The 18,939-nt window shown below is 45.2% G+C and overlaps 2 long non-coding RNA genes across 4 annotated transcripts in view; one reads left to right on the top strand and one right to left on the bottom strand.

Moving 5' to 3' along the window:
• The window catches only part of LOC125941440 (uncharacterized), a 144,333-nt gene that overhangs the window by 20,019 nt on the left and 105,375 nt on the right, over positions 1-18,939 (bottom strand). Inside the window, exon 3 of one of the 3 annotated variants that reach the window (XR_007464293.1) lies at positions 1,816-1,902. The exons of the other annotated variants lie outside the window; for them this stretch is intronic. This is a non-coding gene — a long non-coding RNA (uncharacterized LOC125941440). Of the gene's footprint in view, positions 1-1,815; positions 1,903-18,939 lie in introns of those variants that run through there. 3 annotated transcript variants of the gene reach the window in all.
• Positions 1-18,939, top strand: part of LOC125941441 (uncharacterized) — a 69,288-nt gene that overhangs the window by 36,759 nt on the left and 13,590 nt on the right. The gene's annotated exons all lie outside the window — the stretch shown is intronic.

Below are 18,939 nucleotides of genomic sequence, written 5' to 3'. Positions count from 1 at the left end.
TGTTGCAGGAGGCTTTTATATTATTCCATCTGCAAATCTAGATCAGTGTTGACAAGGTAAGTAAAATGATATTGGGTCTTCCTGGACGTAATGCGCAGTGTATGCTGTTTCTAGCCAGATCACTGAAGCTAGGCAACATTTCGTTGTATAGTTGACATCTGAAGGAGACAGACCAGCTGGATTGCAATATGACCTAATTTCAGCTTCTGGAAACTACTTAAAATGTCATTTGTGCTAGTGCTTCCCCTAGGTGACAATAGATCAGGTGTTGAACTAAAGTTTAGAGAGGTCAAGTCCGTTGTACTTCATATATTATATACATTCATAGCATGGTTATTGCTTATTTGTTTCTTCACTTTTTCCTCAAAGTGAAGATTGCGTAACTTTATGGAATACATTGTGCTGAAATAACCTACGTCGTGTTCAAATTTCACATCCTCTCCACTTTAGATCTAAGTATATTTCCACTGTCACTATCTTTAGTAAATACTATAAATACTGTAAAACAATATTTAGGGCTTAAGTAACTAAATACGAGCGACTAGAAAATGCCATGCCTTAGTCGACCAGTAGATGTTTAAAGCATTTAAAAACGTTTTTAAGACATCCTCAAAACGTCCAGCAGAACGTTTTGTAGCCGTTTTCAAAACGTTCCCCAAGATGTCTTCTAGCCGTCTTTGAGACGTCTACAAGACGTCTTGTAAGACGTCTGATATCCCAAATTTGGCGGTGCATTAGACGGTCTTAGAGACGGCTACAAGACGTTTTAAGACGTCCGACAAAATCTTGGTAAGATGTCTTGAAGAAGTATTTAAAATCTTGCCAAAACGTCTTCAAGACGTCTTGTAAACGTTTAAAAAGGTTTTCAAGACGTCTTACTTATCTTGTCAAGACGTCTTGAAGACGGCTTCTAGACCAATGTGTGTTCAGTGGGGTGCCTGCCTGTGTTCTCGTGATGCTTTCCCTCGTTCGTCGATTGCTTCCCATATCTCCCTGTTCCACCAGTTTCCGGACGATCCGGACAACCGAAGAAGAAGCCGCTCATCTGGAAGCGGGTAGCGCGGCCAATCGCGAGATTCTGCGCGTCCTCGGGGAGCTGATTCGGAATACCGTGTATAGCAGCACTTGGCATTTCCTGGCAAAACTGGATGAAAAGCTAGGTCGATCACCAACTCCGCTGTTTGCTGCAGCCTTGCTTGCGCCACTAAAAGCTGCCTACGTTCTTTTTCGCAGAAAATCCGGCGTGCGATGCGGGTGGCGGAGAAAATCAGGCCCTCCACGTGGTGCAAGGTTTTGGTGAACAAAAATTGAATTTCTCACAGTGAAATCCGTCAGAAAATGGTAAAGTACGACTTTACCATTCGGCGTCGGATAGAAATTTGAATGTACGAGAAAACCTAATCCTGCTACGAGGAACCTCAAACGCAAACCCATTTTCCAGCAGACCTGCGCGCGTCGGGGCAATAGGAAACAATTAATAAAATAAACAAAGGTGCTATGGCCTTCACATTTTAATATAAGACCACTTATATTGCCCCTGGAAAAACGTCTTTCTAGCAATACATTTCAGTTTAAAAGTGAAGCCGACCTTAAGGCGATCGGTGTACACTTGTATGCTGGCTTTCCCGCGTTCTGTGTTGCAGTGAATGAAGCCTACTTGCCGTATGCGAACGATGCGGTGCTATCGCGTTCTACTCTTAAAGGCGAAGCTTAAGCGTCCTCCAATATTTTTTATTTGCGACTAGCGCTGCTCAACATACACTGAGTGTTGTAAAATAGGAGCGCTCATCCCAACACACAGTTCACGCTCATCTGTCACGGCTGTGATGAACTGCGTGTCTTCGCCGTACCCGTGTCGATGTGCTCTAGTTCTCGCACTCTGGTGTCCTTGTCTGTAGTGCGCTGCATCCCAATGAAAGGTACGGAATGTGACATATGGTATAAGAAGCGGGAATACGAAGTAATGACTCCCCTGAGATACGGAATAATCACTTAAGCGCCCAGCTGCAACTCAGGCATTAACGCGAGCAATCAAGGTGGCGAGCATGACGTTGCAATTCGCATTTCTCAGTTATCGAATACTTCAGAAATTTGCCGTCTCAGGTTGTCCATCAGGATATCCTCCTAAAGAGCTTCGATGCGCTCAAATGCGTACAATACATGTGCCGTATATAGTATCGCTACTTGCTGCTAGACCAATTGGTATGTACTCATTACAATGTGATCAATATGGTCAGATTTCCCTCTTATTATATAAACGGAGAAAATTGAGCCTAAGGGCGGACGACACATTCCTGAAAGTTCACGGTGAGTGAAATTACTCACTGAAAGTGAGGGCGTATTGAGAAATGCGCTTTAAATTGAAGCCCACGCTTGGCTGCATCTAGACGACGTTCACTTCATGGACGTTCATGCAAGGGGTCATCTAGATCAAGTCAACAATTTCCTTCAATTTAAGATGCATTTCTGAACACGGTGATTACACTGCTGGATAATTTATCTTTTTTTTTGTTAGTAAGACAATTGGTCAATGACTCTCAGGGCCACAGACCGATCAGTTAGAAGTGGAAGAGCAAAAAAAAAAGTAGAAATTGTGTCAGCAGTTGCAGTCTTTTACAAAAAATATACGCTTCACCAAATGTGCTGTTTGGGTCCTTTGGTGCTCCTGACAATACTGTCAAGCTGATGGCAAGTAAGAGAGTTCTCTTTATTTCCGAGGGCGTTAGAACAAATGGCACACCAAGAAAACACCATAAGAAAGCCTGCCATCAGCCGGGCTGTCACAGACAACTTCGGCTGCGCCGTTACGACAAAATCGTTACAAGTGTGAACTGCACAGTTGAAGGATACAGGTTTACGGCGGTAGGCAGGTGGCTCGTATATTTGGCCCAAAGATTCTTACCACCGCTTAGTGCAGCAGTTCGCCCCACCGAATTGAGGCGGCGAACGAGGGACGGAAAAAATTGCACAGATTGATATTTTCACTAAAGAAATAAATTTCGTCAATTACGCACTGACTACACACGCGTCGTCACTCAGAAAGGTCAGGAAGGGCTAATGGCTCATTAAAAAAATTGCGATATATACGACATTAACGCGAATAATTTGAAAGAATGAAGCATGCAGAATGATTCTGAAGGAATTCAAGTGACTTGATTAGGAACTCAGAATGTCGGGGTCGCAGACAGTCAAGGCACATCCCACTTTGAATCGAACTGTAGGTGTTGTATAGCAGGAGTTTGAAGGATACTAGAGCACGGGAAATGTTGCGGAGAAAGGCAAGAATGCGACCGGTGTTTCAATACTATAGTGTGTTCATCATGCGCATAAAAAGAAACATCAGTAGGGATGTGAATGCCTACAAATTCATTGGAGTCTGGAGGGACCATTAATGTGCAAGAACGGGAACGGGATAGAAGATCATTTTGTTCTGACTGTTTTAAGTTTATTGGTACTTTGTTTCTTCAGCCAAGTGTGACATAAGGAAAATTGCTGTTGAGCTCAGATTAGAACACGCGTGTATTGGACGGGTTTGTTTTTCTTTCGAATACGCAGTCAGTCATCGGCTAATAATCACGCCCTCACCTAATTTTTACCAAATTTAAAATCTTAGGAATATCTGCGGAACCCTTAGTAACGTCATTTAATTCGTACTTCTTTACAATTGGTCAAGCCATATCTAATAATACTGGGCATGATGGAATATCGACAGTGGCTTTAAAACATTCTATTGTTATACTGTCCATGTCATTAAAAAATATTCGAACTCTCTGTCTATACTATACTATACTGCTATTTACCCACACCTTTTAAATATAGCTAAGGTTATTCCCCATTTACAAAAATTGGGACCATACTTTGTTAACAAACTACCGTCCTATTTCTGTCTTAAGTTGCCTAAATACCGTCTTTGAGCAACTTATCGCCAAACGAATCACTTCATTTCTAGAACTTTAATCTATGTTGTCATATTGCCAGTATGTTTGCGAGCTAGAAGATTGACAAATACAGCAGTATTAGCTTTGTGCGACTACATAAATTCCCACTTGAACAACAACAAAACTGTCCTAGGCATCTTCAAAGCGATCTGAGATGGGTACAAAGTGCCCGCGCCGAGTGCTGGTAGCTTCGTATGCGCTGTGCTTTCGACGTTCGCGTTGAAGCGAGACGAAAGACAGCTGGCGAAGATCAATTTGCCCGCTGCTGCTGGCACGCTATCTCGCTCCAGCGTTTTGGCGAGATTCCGCGGTCATCGAGCGAGATCTGTACATGTTTACCTGTGCGCGCGTGACACCGTGCTTGTTTATTTAGTGAGAGAATATTTACAACTTTGTACGGCCGATAAGCTGTCTACCAATTTGCTATCGCAATTGATGCTTCGCCTTTCGGGCGAAACTGCGACTTTTTAAATTCTCTTGTGTGCCTTCAATCGTATTATTACTTTCTCTTCTTTCTGTGTTTTCCGCATGTCACTCCTGACAGGTGCTAAGTGAAGGAAAAGGCTAAAGGTCAATGGTTGAAGTCATAGTCATGAGCGTGGCTAATGATTTCGCCGTAAGGTCTCCTAGGCGTTGCTAAAGGGACTTCTGAGGACTCATGACGTGAATGTCATGACATGTGTGTCATGTAGGTCATGAAAAAGCCGCCTACGTCGTGGTGCTCTCATGGTTGTTTCGTTAACTTGGTAGGCTCCCCGCACACTGCTCCGCATAACATCGATTCCCACAGGGCGTGGGATCTGCCGGTTTTTTTTTTCATTGTCATTGAAATACCATTATCATTCACTACGGCTATCTGTTTAGGGTATTTATTTGGGTGGGGCCTTTGTCTGTTTTGTCATTTCCAGTGTATAGTTATTATGCACAAATTCTTTTTTTTTTTGTGGGTTTCTTGTAGCTATAAGTAGAAGCACCCTGCCTTTTGTTTATAAATGCACATTTATGTCCATATTATTTATTTACATTTTGCCATATTGATGTTGTGATTTTGAATGCTAACTAGCATGAATCCCAACTTTTGGCTGATGCCAATTACTGAGCACCCGTCATCACCGGTGTGCCTCAGCGGACACCTACTATTTCTAATCTATATAAAAGATGTCTTAACACTTCTTTGGCGAATCAGCTATTTGTAGATGGCTGCGTACCATACCACCCTATTATCAATCATAAGGATGTTCTCATCAGTCTGGCCTCAGACTCAACGAACTTTGGTGCTGCCACCAACACGCCGCAATTTTGGTTGGTTACACCATCGTAACATCCTCACAGCCGCGTTATCCTACCTTATCATTGAGCGGTAAAAAAACCCTCCCTTCTTACTTTTCATCTCAAGCCGTCGTATTCTACTCACATCTGGCTCTGTGATCTCCTCGGTTGGTGCCTACAAGTACTTAATGTTAATCTGTCCCCTGGTCTAACCACGCACATCGGCAAAATGATATAGCAAATGCAGCTGCACGTGTTCCTGGCTTCCGTCGCCTAATATCCGACTAGCGGCCTAATCTGTCAAACTTCCAACTTACTGCTCCCTAGTCATGCCTCAACTAACATAACTATATTACTATGCAAAGCTGCGCAGTGCGACAGATTTTTTTTCTGAATATTATTGCACCTCCAGCTCATCAAAATTTACACCACAAGACAACCTCCCCGAACTTGCATCATGCCACCAAGTCACCCGCGGTTCTCTCTTCCACGACACGACCGTACGTCAACTTTAATCTCCTACTGTTTCCCATGATTCCTCATTCTTCATCCAGACATCCAAGGACTGAAATAACCTAGAATTAACCAATTATGTGGTTTTACGTGGCAAAACCACGATTTCATAATAAGGCACGCCGTAATGCAGGACTCCGGATTAATTTTAGCCACCCGGGGATCTTTAATGTGTCCCCACGGGCGTTTTTGCATTTCGCCCCCATCGAAATGCGGCCGCCGTGGCCGGGATTCGATCCAAGTGACCCAAGTTGGCGCGAGGTTCATTGAATAGTGGCCCATGCCCAGTGCATTCATTAGGCAAAGGAAGTCATTAAAAAGTTCATTAATTTGAGGCGCAGTCTACTAATGCGTCGGACGACTGCTGTCCTTGAGGAACTCTTGCGACGTGGCTTTGATTGCGCTGAGGATCGGAGAAATTTAATTAATTTGTTTCGTCATTGCATATAGAGCCACAGTTACCCAAGTTGCCGTCAAAGGCGTTCATTGAAGAGCGGAACACACCTCATACTCAGTGACACAAGTTGGCATCTAAGAGGTTCATTGGACACTGACCGAGTGGCACATGCCTAGTGCTCCAAGTCTAAGAGTTTCTTCCAACAGCGATACCTACGTAGTCTCGCATCTACAGTGACGAATGTAGGTGAGAAAGAGGGCCGAAGTGGGTCCGATGGTTGATTTCGAACCCTGCTACCTTAGCAAAGCAACCCATGTGCAGTAAATTCGGCCGAGGACTACACAGGTAGGCGAGAAAACGGTTAGTTTAGTTTAGTTCAGTTGGAGGCCGGCGTGAAATACCCTCAGATTGCTAATTCATAAATAAATAAATAGCATGGCCCTTACTTCCGCGAAATATTAATGGGCTGACTCGATTATTTCAGTGAGGACTCCACAGACGCCTCGTATATCACATGAAAATGGGAAGAAAACGACTCATTATGATTATTCAGTCAAGAAAGGTCAAAGAAATTTGTTCCAAGTATGCCGAAAAATGAATGATGACGCTGGCATGACGTCAATCGAATGACGAAGCTAGAACAACAATGGTGGAACGAAGAAAACGGAATCACGATGGTAATATGTCCACGCATGCGCGGGATGCCGATACAATGACGACTACAATACGACGGCGTGACGACGGCGCTAAGAGCATGAATCTATGACGATTACTCTACGATGATTGCGATAACGAAGAAATGACAACGCAGGCACTATACGAGAATAAAGATTGAGAATATATAGGAAGAGAAGGCTAGAAACTTCTTGCTCGTTTATTACTGGGCATCGGGAAGCGCTACGGGGAATGCGTGAATAATTCTTCCGAATAAGATTTTCGCTATTCTCTCACGTTGGATCAGAACATAATTTCCGGTAATTAGTGTCGATGCGGAGTTGTCGGAAAACGTCGTTTTTATTTCCCTCATCCAGGTTACGTTATGGGCTGTTTCGTTATTATGTTCCTTCTTCCTAGTATATTTCAGCTTCACATTTCTCCTTCCTCTATCGAGCCATAGCCACTCTGGCGAACAGTGGGCTGCATAAAAACTGGCTACGAAATTTGTGGTTGTTCTCCTGATGGAGACAAGTCCACCTGTCATAACTTTGGCCCCACCCTGGAACGTGCCTTGTTCGCCCTACGACTAAGGCAAATAAACGTCCCAGGATGCAACTAACCCTCCGCAACCTGCACCCCAGCGATATGAGTGGCACACAATAAACGTTGCTGTGAATGACAGCATGGCGGGAAGGCTGCTTCGCCATGCAACGTACGATTGTTTAGAATGTACATAAAAATTCTACAAAAATTGTGTATAGACAGTGTATAGATTATAGTCTACAAAATGGTAGGTTGTTAGTCTACAATGTGCGTACAGAATTTGTACAGACTCTTTATCTTTCTGGACGTTCGGAAAAATTTGTAAGGGTTTAGAGAAGAAACAAACCGACTATCAGATAAGAGTTCTGTTGGAAGAGTCACAACGTGATGCACTGCTCAGCTTGCGCTCAAGGATTTGAATTGTGTGTTTTGTCGGTTGCATCTGGAGTCTTTGAAAGTATGTACTTTGCGGCATGCTTACATAACGTGTACACAGCAGCCACCGAGTACTCAAGCGAACTATGACGAGTACCCTTACACCGGTTCAGCGTACACGGCTACGCTGCCTCGAAGCGAGTCTAGCCCCATGTCATAGCCACGGAGCGGGTGACGATCACCCGCTCCGTGGTTTCCAATGTTGTTTCCAGTGTCTTGTATTATTTTTTTTACTGCAGTTGTGTGCAGAAGTTGTGCACCGCAGAAGAGTGGGCACGGTAAGTTCTTGGGAACACTCAGAAGACGGACTGCCTAGCCAAGCAGCTCAGGTGCAGCGAATGATCCCATGCCTGCTGTACACGCCGCAATGTTGGTAGGTTGTTTACACCATCGTGACATCCTCACAGCCACGTTATCCTACCTTCCACGCTGCATTGAAGGCCAATTGCAGGGAAATATTGGGTGCACCACACGAACCCGTTCATCGGAATTTGTGGACCTACATATAGCGTTTCGCACTCGTCATGTTAAGATGACGAGCGCGAAACTATATTTCTAGTTTTTGGGTATTAACCGCTTGCAAGTTTCCTTTTGCTTCCCTTACTGGTTCTAGATTTCAATAAAGAGGCAGTTGATTTCTCATAGTGTAGTTGCAAACAAAATAAACGTGGCAGTTTCGCCCGAAAGGCGAAGCATCAATTGTGATAGTAAATTAGTACAGAGCTGTTCGGAGTAGGGATAGTAGTTTTATCGGCTGCATAAACTTGGGCACATTCGCTTACTAACTGAATTAACAAGCTTGGTGTCAGCGCGCACAAGCAAACATGAATAGATCACGCTCGATGACCGCAAACAACCACTGTCAAAATGCTGGCAGCAAGCGCAGCCGCTGCAGCGAGCGAAGCTTGGTGCGGTCTGTCGCTTCAACGGAAAATGAGCGGCGAATGCACAGCGCATACAACGGTCAGAGCCATGTGGAAATCGCTATCAAGATACGGTGCGCGCGACAGCCCGCACCGGTGCAAAGTACAAGCGCAGTTGTTGGCAGATCGAGTAGAAGGGTGCCCCCCCCCCTCCCTCCCGCGCTGCCTTCCCGCTTTCCTGCTTTCGCGTGGGAGATTGAGTGGCCATTTCCTCTTGCGCCCAGTTGCAAGGTACGCATTTGGTGCCACAGCACAGCGTCGCCACCCCCCTTTCTCTCCCATACCCCCACGGCCTTTCGCGCGATAGAAGTCGCGTTGCTCTCCGCCATGCGTGCGCTCACCTTGATAGCGCGCGTCCCCCACGCGCTTTCACTTGCACATACGGCAAGTGCACTTGCACATACATCGCCCTTGGACTTTATACGGTACCTCAAGGCGACGACGTCGCCGACGGTCGAAATCCACTTGAAGTGTCCATATAATTTCTATCGCAATAATGAATTGCGTAGACACCAAAATAGATGACCGTCAAAGTCAGTGATACATTGTGTGAACATAAGCAATCACACATGCTGTGGGAATGAGCACATGTGCAGCATTCCGTTGCAGCCAAGCGGTGCGCGCGTGACGTCATCTGAACATATCTGGAAGAGTGACGAACACGATTTGGATATAGTGTTCGCGAGTGATGCAGGCGCTGGTGCAAGACCTGTCGTTTCATTTTGCCTAATGCATGTTTGAAATAACTACACGATCTGACGCTGACACCGCTACTAACTGCTTCGTGTCTCTCCTCATTGCCATCGATATACGATCCCCCTCTCCCACGCAGGTATTTTGTGTGATACCGTACAGAGTAATGTAAGGGCCACACTTTGCCCAATTTTAAAGGGTTGCAGGACCAAAGCTTTTGGTCAAAATCAGTGTTGTACGAAACGGCGTTCCTTGAACTAGTTGCTTTTGGGAGGGACGGAGGAACGCCACCAGTTCCATTAAGGATCGGTGGAACTGTAACAGCAACTCTTTAGATTTACGAAGGAACGATGGAGGGAACATCGTTCCTTTCTGTAAACGTTCCACAGCTTTGAACAAACGCACGCACGTACGCAGAACATCATGCAGGGCAAATAACTACCGCTTGCCTGTCACGTGACTATGGTGCATTTCATTTTGTGAGTTCTCCGTTAGATTTTTTTTTATGACTAGGCTTCAAGATTGTAACGTGACGCGCTCCCTCCTGTAGTTTCTTTCCTCCATGCCGGCCGGTCGGACACCAATATCGAGATGTAACACTTGCTGAGTTCAAACAAGAGTCTTTACTAAATTGTGCAATCTGTATTCTGGACATTTTTCTTTTTCACTCATACTGCATTATTGAATCAGCATTCATTAAACGCCTATGTATTGTTCCTTTTGATGCGGCTTCTTGTGCATGAAATATAATTATATTGGTGCATGTGAGTAACTTTCTATTTGAAGCGCAGTATCCTGACTGCGCATTTGAAGACCCAAGTGGTAAGTGCCATATGTGTTGCACTTGTAATAGACGAGCAGCAAAGTTTTCAGTGGCTGCCGGGTCATTGCGGTATGTCTGGTAACGACCTCGCCGACGAAGCTGCTAGGAAAGCACACGATGGAAGAAATCTTGTTTCTATACCTATATCGAAGACTCACGTAGCCTCTAACTTAAGCAATGATGATGGTGTATAGTGTTTACTGGCGCAAGGGCCAAGGATGGCCAAAGAGCGCCAAGAGATGGTAAAGAGTGATCGATGGGTGATTAGCGCTGAGTAGATGTATCACGGCTGTATAGGGGCCTAAAACTGGTCGCTGTATAGATGCGTAAAACAGGTACTTGGGATAAAACTGTGACAATGACTATTGTGAGGTGCGCTATGTATATAAATGACATAAATTTAAGACACTCAGTTATTGATAATTTCCAAGCCGGACTACTGCCTCACCAGGACCCTTGTGCGCAAGGGCCTGGAGGCGTGTGCTATACATACCAATGCCGCAACATAGGCCTCTATAGCGAGGCCGTGCTAGGAATCACATGGGTGTATAACATTTAGTATGCGAATGTCATTTAAAAAACCTAGCAATGATTTTGTGTCAACGAGCGGGTATTTGCCAAGGAATAATGCCGGGTGTAATGGAATATGTTGTTTGTATGCTGAAGGGAAGAACTTTTTTCTTTGCTCTTCTACCTCCCGGCATTCAAGCAAGACGTGGAGCACAGTTAGCGTCTCGCCACATTTCTCACAGGCAGGGGGATCACTGTTTGTTAAAAGATAAGAATGTGTGCCATACGTGTGGCCTATTCGGAGTCGACAGAGAATGACCTCTGTTCGTCGTGTTTTTGTTGTAGGTGGCCAACTACCTGAATAAGGTTTTATTAGATGAAGCTTGTTTGACTGTTTTGTGTCCCACCAACGTTGCCAACAGCACCTCAGTTTTTTCCGCAAAAATGGTTTCAAATCTATGGCAGGGATAGCGATGGAAATGCTATTAGCACTTGTTTCTGTGGATGTGGTCATTTTGTCGGCAAGCATGTTGCCTTCAATGCCTCTATGTCCAGGAAGCCAGCATATTGTGATATGTTGGGAAGAGTAAGCTTTGCATAGAGCCGAGTTTTTATGTTTCCGTAGCGACGATAGGGCTTTAACGACGCTTAAAGAGTCAGTATAAATAACTGCGTTGCGAATCTGTGTATTATCGATGTACTTTACAGCCAAGAGGAGCGCATAAGCCTCAGCTGTAAAAATACTTGTTTCTGGGTGTAAAGCAACGGATTCCGCGAACGATGGGCCCACCGCTGCACAACAGACACCGACATGCGACTTTGAGGCGTCGGTGTAGAATTCTGGGCAAGAGTATTTGGCCTGGATTTCTAAAGGGTGCATTCGGATGTGTGTGTCGGGGGCATGTTTTGTGACTTCTACAAAAGACAAGTCACAATCTATCTGCTGCCACTGCCACGGCGGTAATAGCTTTGTTGGAGCCATTAAGGTATGTTCAAGGAGTGGAACACTCATTTCATCACTGAGGTTCCTCACGCGCAGAGAAAAAGGCCGTTTCACTGCAGGTCGGTTGTGGAACAGGGTGGCACTGGTCATATCGTTTATTGTTGAATAAGTTGGATGTTCATTGTTCGCGTGTATTTTCAGAAAATACATGAAACTAGTGTACGACCTTTGAAGATGTCGTGACCATTCATTAGACTCTACGTAGAGGCTCTCTACAGGACTTGTCCTGAAGGCACCGGTCGCCAAGCGGATGCCTAGATGATGAACAGGGTCAAGCATCTTCAAGGCGCTTGGACTGGCAGATTGATACGCTATGGCCCCATAGTCTAAGCGTGTACGTATAAGACTTTTGTACACGTTCATCAGACACTTCCTGTCACTGCCCCATGTTGTATGTGACAAAATTTTAAGCAGGTTCATTCTTTTTAGGCATTTCTCTTTGAGGCGCTTTATGTGTGGAATGAAGGTTAGTTTCGAGTCTAATATGACGCCTAAAAATTTATGTTGTGTGGAAACTGGTATGTGTTGTCTGTGTAGTTCTACATCGGGCTCTGCGAATAGGCCTCTTTTTTGTGTGAAAAGGACACAGGAGCTTTTAAGAGGATTGAGTTTAAAGCCATTTTCTTCTGCCCATTTACACACTTTGTTCAAGCCAAGCTGGACATGTCGCTCACAAATTGCAAGGTCACATGACTTGAAACCTAACTGCACGTCGTCTACGTATACAGAGTAAAACATACCCTGCGGAATAGATAAGCGCAAGGAATTCATTTTGACGATAAAAAGCGTACAGCTTAGTACCCCACCTTGTGGTACCCCAGTTTCTTGTGTAAATGGCCTGGATAAAGCATTGCCAACTCTAACACGAAAAGTACGGTGTGATAAGTAACTTTCAATTACATTAAACATATTGCCTCGAACACCCATTTCCGATAGGTCTCGCAAAATCCCATATCGCCAAGTTGTGTCATATGCCTTTTCCATGTCTAGGAAAACAGAAAGAAAGAACTGCTTATGGACAAAGGCGTCTCGAATGTTTGCCTCAATGCGCACGAGATGGTCAGCAGTCGACCGACCCTCTCTGAAGCCACATTGATAAGGGTCAAGAATTTTCTTCGATTCAAGGAAATGTAAAATACGACGGTTTATCATTTTCTCGAAGAGTTTACATAAGCAACTTGTGAGGGCTATTGGACGGTAACTTGAAGCGTTGGATGGGTCTTTACCCTGTTTCAAGACCGGGACTACGATGGATTCTTTCCATGAGGATGGGAGATATCCAGCAGCCCAAATAGAGTTGAAAAGTGCTAGTAGTGTCATCTGTGTGTCGGTGTGTAGGTTTTTAATCATGTCATACATGATTCTGTCAAATCCCGGTGCGGAGCTCATACATGTGCTCAAGGCAGCTCTAAGCTCGGCAATATTATTAAATGGACAGTCGTACGGAAGATTTGGTGCGCATTTACGGTCTATTGGCTTACGTTCTGCTACTTTCTTGTATTTAAGAAATGATTCTGAGTAGTTTACGGAGCTTGATACGCGCTCGAAATGCATGCCAAGGGCATCGGCCTGGTTTTCCAAGGTATGCCCTTGGTCATCGACCAACGGTAATTGGTTGATCTGCTGCCCTTTTAGCCTTCTCAGCCCATTCCATACTTTAGCCTGCTGGGTATAAGAATTGATGCCCGAGAGAAACCTCTCCCAGCTTGCTCTCCTAGCCTGCCGTCTCGTGCGCCTTCCTTGTGACTTTATATGTTTAAATGCAATGAGATTTTCCGCCGTTGGATGTTGGCGCAGTCTACCCCATGCCTTATTTTGTCTCTTTCGTGCATCTCTACAGTCTTTATTCCACCAAGGAACACGTCTCCTACATGATTGGCCGTTTGTTTGTGGAATAAACGTTTCCGCTGCGCCGATAATAAAAGCAGTAAAATATGCTACGGCATCATCTATGCTAAAATCGCGTATAAAATCTTGTGATAAGTAAGTAGATTCTTTAAAATGCTTCCAATCAGCCGAGTTAAGTTTCCAGCGAGGGACATGTGGTGGAATGACGTGTTGTGTTAGTACTCGTAGGTTTAGAGTAACCGGGAAGTGGTCACTCCCAAACGGATTTTGTATTACATTCCATTCTAAGTAAGGGAGAAGTGTGGAGGATCCAAGCGCTAAATCTATCGATGAATATGAATTATGCGCAATATTATAGTAAGTAGGTGCTTTCTTATTAAATAGGCATACACCAGAAGTCACAAGAAAGCTTTCGATAAGTCGACCCCTCAAATCAGTCCGGGAGTCTCCCCAAAGACTGTTATGAGCATTAAAGTCTCTGACGATGAGAAAGGGTTCAGGAAGTTGTTTAATAAGGCCATAGAATTCTGTTTTGCTCAGGCGATAATTCGGAGGTATGTAGATGGAGCAGACGGCAACCAATTTGTTAAAAAGAATTGCTCGCACTGCAACTGCCTCGAGGGACGTCCGAAGGGGCAAGTGTTGGCAAGCAACAGTCTTGTCGACAACTATAGCTACACCGCCGGATGAGGTGTTAGCCTCGTCACGGTCTTTGCGAAAAATAGCATATGACCGGAGAAAATTTGTCTGTGTAGCTTTTAAATGCGTTTCCTGTGCACACAGTACCTTTGGGTTAAGTTTGTGTAAACGTTCTGCTATGTCATCAAGATTGCGGAGAAAACCTCTCACATTCCACTGTATAATTTGTGTATCCATTTTGACAGAGTTGAGTACTGTGTGTTCTGGAAAGGAAAGATTAGCTCACAGGACCCTTTCCGGGCGCTGTGATCGCGCGTTTTGCTTTTGAAGCGGTCACGAGAATCGCGGCGCTCCTGAGGCGCTGGCTGCGCCATCTGGATCGGAGTTGTGTCCATTGACTCCTGGGAGCCGCTGGACTTCCGCTCACTCGAGCGGGGTGTTTTCAGATTAGGCCTTGCCTGGAAAAGCAGGGCCTTGGAGCCTCTTTTAGAGACGGCGAAGCAGCGCCGGCTGCTGTCGCCAAGGGGGCTGGTGGCACAGCCGCGACCACACCGATACCGGAGTCTGCTGCGGCGCTGCCCCCTTACGCGCCGCATCAGCATACCCTGCACTACGAAGAAAGGAAACGCGCTTGCGCGCTTCTCGGAAGGAAATGTTCTCCTTTACTTTGATAATCACGATCTCTTTTTCCTTTTTCCATGTCGGACAAGAGCGGGAATATGCGGCGTCGCAGTTCACGCAATGGAGTGCAAGGTTACAGTTATCTGAGGGATGATCTTGTTCACCACACTTGGCACAGGTTTGTCGGCCTCGGCAGTTTTGCGAACCGTGACCATACCTTTGACATTTGAAGCATCTGAGTGGGTTAGGGATGTACGCCCTTACTCGTATCTTTACATATCCAGCCTCGATTATCTCGGGCAGTTCACTTGTACCAAAAGTAAGTATCAGATGTTTAGTTGGAATTTATTCGTTCTCCCGTTTAATTTTTATTCTATGTACTTGGATGACGTTCTGGTCCTTCAAGCCCTCTAGAAGTTCGTCTTCACTCAAGTTCATGAGGTCATCGTCTGAGATTACTTCCTTGCACGTATTCAGTGATCGATGTGGCGTCACCGTGATTTGAGCATCACCAAATGCAACCAGGTTTGAAATCTTTCCATGCTGCAGCTTATCACGTACCTCAAGCAGGAGATCGCCGCTAGGCATTTTTGTCACTTTGTAGCCACTACCCAGTGCGTCCGTGAGGCATTTGGCAACAATGAATGGTGAGATGGTTCTAACAGTCTTTCCAGGGTTCTCAGTATGTATGACATGGTATCGCGGGAAGTTTTCTTTTCGTTGGAGAAAAGGATTGAAACTTTCTTCGGTGCGTCCTCTTTTGTATAGAGGACGATCAGGTAGCTTGGGAAAGATGAGGTCATAAGATCTTAATTAATTTCGGCAGCGATGCCAGCCGCCCACCACCGAGCCCAACAAGGGGACGTTACAGGAGTCCCTGCAAGGGAAGCCCTGCGAACGCCAGCTGTACAGCGTTGCTATAACCAAATACGACACAACCAAGACAGGTTAGCCACACAAGGTTAACGCTTGCCGCCTGGAGAATCGGAAGTTAAAAGAAGTGAATAGAAGACAGGAGAGATGTAAAAGTGAGAAGGAAAGACAAAAGATTGGAGAGGGGGACAGGAAAAGGCGACTACCGATTTCCTCAAGGTGGGTCAGTCTGGAGGTGCCGTCTATGTGAAGCAGAGGCCGAAGAGGTGTGTTGCCTCCGCCGGGGGGCCTTAGAGGTCCGAACACCCGGCATCGGCTCAACCCCCAGGATCCCCCTTTCCCCAGACACGGCTAAGCCGCGCACGGTACACGCGGGAGGGTCCAACCCCCATGTGCTCGGGTCCGTGGTGTCGCAACACACCAAACGCCTGCTTACGCAGACGCCCCTGCGGGGCTAACTTAAGCAAGCTAGCGCACCGTATGTTATTGGGGAAGTGGCACACACCTGAATTTACCCAGCATCCATTGCATTCTCTCGGCATTACCTAGGCTTCCGCGGAGTGAGGAAGCAATGCTGCGCCATTACGCTGGGCCATTTCCAGTGGCGTAGCCAGAAATTTTGTTCGGGGGGGGGGGGGGGGGGGGGGCTCAGGTTGCAGCGCGGCCTCCTCCTTCAAGAATTTGTCGAGGGAACAAATACATGAATAATAACTGCATTGCCAATGCCATTGTATATTATATGCTGCAAAGGAATTATTGAACTGCTACGCACTGTGAAGTAGAATATGTATTTTTCCATAAAAGAATATATTCGTATGTCTCAAACATTGTGGCAGAAATAACTGATATCAGTTCTGCCGTGTTTTTTTTTTGCATATTTAATAAGTAAAGAAAATATCACACGAACTTTAGAACTATATCAGTTTGAAACCTGCAAAGCAGTGCATGCAGCTGATATGAAAAACGTAAGGGCCATGAAATGAATAAGTTGAGGACAAATATTTTGATGAATCTTCGTCATTCAAGAACCTTCTTTACATTTTAGTACATATGCAACGGCCAGGAAAAAACCTCAATGACGCTGTCCCTCATTGCAATAGATTGCGCAGGAGCAGCTGCCACCGGTCGTGTATTGTAATTACACCAAGATTATACTCGCAACAGTGAGTACAAATAAAAGGTAGGAGTTCTGCAAAATATACATTAGAAATGCGAATATAGAATGGAATATACAAATGCGAAGATACAACTCGCTTAAGGTCAAAAATAGTCGCTGGAAACAAAGTTCACTGCTTGTATACACAAAACCTCGCAACAAGGTATTCAAACATACGTCTAAGTCGCCAATAAATCGATGTACTTAAGCAAACGTCAGTGTATATAATGCGTCAAACAAGACAAATAAACATGTTGCGCAGTCACAAATAGTAAACTTTGCGCACAGAAAGACAGATGATCTAGGCAAGAACAAAACTATGATCGCGGAAATCGTGATATGTACCGGGACATGCGGCGGTCGCGACAGCGCCATATGGGTAGAATAATAGAGGAATAATGCAGAAATCAGTACGAAAATGTGTAATTTAACTGCCTGCACAGCGGCAACAATTATTCTGCACCCAAAACAAAAGCAGGGAGTTGGTAGCTAAAAAGGAAAGAAAAGGACAAACGAAAGCCACAGATGATGCGGCAAGTTGAACTACCCAATATCCTAGTATGTTTTTGGCAAACGCCGCGTGGGTCGGGCTTTCAATGAGCAAGGTCGGTCAAAATTGGTTATTGATGTCCTCGTAATTTTCGTATTCGCATGATAATTTTGATCATGATGATAACTGCTAGAATAAACAGCTAAAATTTCTGCGGTTTTAAAAGCTAACGAACAGTCATACGTTTTCATAATTACGAGCTTATGGACCTGAAGGAACAGAACTTTTTACTTGCATTGATTTTTGCTACTTCACTATCTAAAGGACAAACTTGGAAGTTGAGCGAAGCGGTCAATGACTTCGGACACGTTGATGCCGAAGTCTCTGTGGGTGTATCGAAGCGCCGGCCTAACCATGCGTTCCACAGACATTGTAGAGCGCAAGTAGTTTTTTTTTTAGTAAACTCTTGTTAAAATATTCTCTGCGCCGGCAGTGGTCACTGGAAGGGTGACTAGAATCTGCAGCAGTTTGTACACATTTCGATAGAACCTGCAGTCGCAATGAGAGAAGGCATCTATTCCGGTGCTAAATCCTAAAACACTCCCGCGATGTTGCTGGCATCCTTGTTTAGGTACCTTGCACAAACAGTAGGCTGTTCGATTCCAGCGATGTCCGTCGTTTCGTCAGGAAGTATGGAGAAGCAGCCTGCTTTTGCAACTAGGCTATCTTTGATAATTTCACCACAAATTTCTATAATTTGGTTTTGTGCATCTGGGCTTAAATACGAGGCATCACTGGGGCAACTTTCCAAATGGTTCTTCAGATATGTATCTCCACAATCAGCTCTCATGTGAAGGAGCACTCTGAAAATATCTGTATTTTCAGCGGGGGCTATGTTTAAATCCATAGGGCCACTGTCCCTGTGGCCACGGAGAGCCAGACATTTTCGCCCGCAAAGAAGAACTGCAGGCCGTTAACTTTCTTCTGTTTTCTCATATTTTACTTTGCCTGCCCTGGTTCAGCTGATCGGTCACATTGGGCGCGCTTCCTGAAAATGTTTGGAGAAAATTATCAGCTGCTAGCTCACAGTTATGGCGATATTCAGTATTTTCGTGTGTGTGGAAGATTGCGAGCGCGTGCTTTCATTTCTGGAACGGCCTGGACACGAGGGCTCTAGTGCACACATGTTGGCCCAAGTTTATAAGAGCATTAACCCCATAAAGCTCCAGAATTGAAAGACTAAAGCACGCCTTTGGAAATGTCAGTAAACCTTTCGCGTCAAAAGTTTGAGAACTTTATAGCCATAAAGTTTCGGAATTGAAATCCATGCGCTCCGTAGATTCTGCTGCCGCTGCGAGATATACCGTAACGCGCCCGCTCGCAATCGAAAAGCCCTTGAAAGTTCGTGCACGGATGGGGCTCCTTACGTAACGTGACTCCAGGTGCAAGGGCGTTGCCACGAAATCCAGCCCGAGTTCGCAATGTTCGCGCCGAAATGTCTTTTCGAGCGTGAAAAAGACATTGTAGACAGAATCCAGAATGATTCCCGGCGTCGGTGGTAGTTTTGGTAGGCGGTGCATGCCGGCACGAAAACATTTCGGGGGGTGG

Source organism: Dermacentor silvarum, chromosome 11, assembly GCF_013339745.2.
Source record: "Dermacentor silvarum isolate Dsil-2018 chromosome 11, BIME_Dsil_1.4, whole genome shotgun sequence".
NCBI classification, from domain to species: Eukaryota; Metazoa; Arthropoda; class Arachnida; order Ixodida; family Ixodidae; genus Dermacentor; species Dermacentor silvarum.
This window is presented reverse-complemented; position numbering and strand designations above follow the sequence as displayed.